The sequence below is a fragment of the Poecilia reticulata genome, linkage group LG13 (assembly GCF_000633615.1).
Source record: "Poecilia reticulata strain Guanapo linkage group LG13, Guppy_female_1.0+MT, whole genome shotgun sequence".
Taxonomy (NCBI): domain Eukaryota; kingdom Metazoa; phylum Chordata; class Actinopteri; order Cyprinodontiformes; family Poeciliidae; genus Poecilia; species Poecilia reticulata.
The window spans coordinates 33,355,439-33,357,924 of record NC_024343.1 but is presented as its reverse complement, the minus strand read 5'-3'; positions in this window follow the sequence as shown (position 1 = coordinate 33,357,924).

Sequence of the window (2,486 nt, the reverse complement as noted above, 5' to 3'; positions counted from 1 at the left end):
AATGGAACCAGTGACTGGTTTCTAATGGAACCAGTGACTGAATGGAACCAGTGACTGGTTTCTAATGGAACCAGTGACTGGTTCCATTCTGTCACTGGTTCCTAATGAAACCAGTCACTGGTTCCATTCTGTCACTGGTTCCATTCTGTCACTGGTTCCATTCTGTCACTGGTTCCATTCTGTCACTGGTTCCATAGTCACTTTCATCATTTTGTCTGATGAAGTGAATAAAAATAACTTTTCCCAGATTTCCGTCAGTTTTCTCCTCTGCAGCCTCCTTCTGTTCTCTCTGTTCTCTTATTTTTATTTTCCGTCTCTTCTTCCTTGTTTCCATCCCGTCGTGACAACATGTTTTCCCCGTCGCCTCGTATAAGCAGCCTTACCCAGAATCCCGCTGGGCGTCACGCGGCGTTGAGCTAACGGGCTAATCATGGATGGCGAGGTGACTCGGTTCGGTGACTCGGTTCGGGTGAGCGTGTCTGCGTTTGACCGACACTCGCCCGCTGAGTCTCCGCTCATCGATTAGTCCGGACTGACGGGCACGGCGCCTCCAGCCGGGCGTCTGATTGGCTGGCCGCGGCGAGGCGTCTGATTGGCCCGTCCTCTATGGACCTCGGCTGGACGCGCAGCCTCCCGTCGACAACACTCGGGCTTGACCTTTGAACCCATTAAGGGAGCGTTTCACACATATTAACGTGTTGATTATGGGCAGACGGTGTCCAACGGTGACATCCGGAGATAAACCGGGTTCCTTCTGCATCCCTGAGCTTCAATCAAAACATTTCAGCTGATGCTTTTATTTTCTGACTCATTTCATCAGAGGACATCCAGGATATGTCAGATCTGTTTACCAAAGATGATGCATTCACTGAACCTCAGGAAGTCTCTCACTAACGGTGTAAATTAGATTTTAAAATAGTGGAAAAGTATTTATCCCAATGTGGCCGATTGAGCAGCTCAATATCAGCTCTATGAACACGGAGCTCAGATTCAAGATTATTTAGGAAATTAAGCTAAAATCAAGCAAATAAAGTCTAATTTTAATGTTTTTGTGCAAGAAATTTTTGTTATTCATCAAACAGCAGAAAAAGAATTTTGCCACATTAAAAGGAAGAAAATTATTTGTTTTGGGCTCAAAGTAATAAATAGATCATCAGTTACAAAAGCAGGATCTTTCAAAATGCCTTCATAAAGTCAGTAAAAGCTCATTTGGGGCCGTTCACACTGCCAGTGAATGCTTCCTGTATCCTGAAGTGTCCCGCATGCGCACTAGAGGGCGCCATAGCGCCAGCGCTCTCAGCGTTCTGCCAACCGCCATAAAAAGAAGAAGAAGAAGAAGAGCTCAGTGTTTGCGGAAGTAAACATGGAGGCTAACGGTGGAGCTTAGCTTACATATTTGAAGTTGTTGTCCAACCGGAGCAGCAAATTAACAACTTAATCCTCATATAATCCGTCATGTTTGTTTTTCTTAGTGAGATTTGTTGAGAATCAGTGATATGTGTCACAATCTAAAAGAATCCGACCTGCGCTGCTCACACCGCCATGAAAAGATCGGATTCAGGTCGCATTACGTCAAATTGGTCACTTCAGGCTGCAGTGTGACGCAGCAAAGGCAACTTTTCAGTAAAAGTCTGAATAAACGCGGCTCTCATTATGAAACCTTAATTGTAAAAAGATGAAAATATTTTGTGCTTTACATTTTCCATTCTAAGAAAAAATGTCAGTAATACTTTTACACAAATTAAAATTAATCTGCATCAACCACCGTATCATTCTTAATTCACAGCTGGAGGCCACAAAAACATCAATGCTTCTTGAGTATCAGAAAGACTGTAGACGTTAGCTTAGCTTCTGTAGCATTAATGCGTGTTAATATTTGGTGTTTATACACAGCAACACGGTGTTATATAGTTATGTTACATCTGCTAGTTTTACAGGTGAGCGTTTTCTTTTAAGAGAAGATAAAAAGTGGAACCTTATTGTCCAGCAGGTCGGTGCGAGTCTGACTCACTGGCAGCCTGAACCAATCAGCTGCCAGAACAGGAGGCTGCGGTCTCCCGCGGTAACATGGCGGGACGGGCGTGACGCTCGACGTGTCCGCTGCGGTTTATCTTCCGGACACGGCTGCAGGCAGATCCAGGACGTTGCTAGGCAACCAGACATTTCGCCATGGTTACCAGGTGAGGCGACGGGAGGGGGGTGTCCTCCTGTTGGAGTTTAACGTTCCCCCAGCTCTGAGGGACGTTGCGGGGGCATGTGGAAGAAAATGGAGTCCACAAAAAACACGAAAGTTCACAGAATTCACTGATGTTGGCGAGAAGGAAAGGCTGTTGTGTTTCGGCTCGATTCCGCTAATGCGCCACTAGCGGAGCTAATTTTTAATTTGGCACGCAGTGGCGCAACTACACATTATTCAGGTGGATGCGAAATCATAGATCGGCGCCCCCCACCACCCAACCTCCCGAGGGAAGGATCGTCAGGGTGAA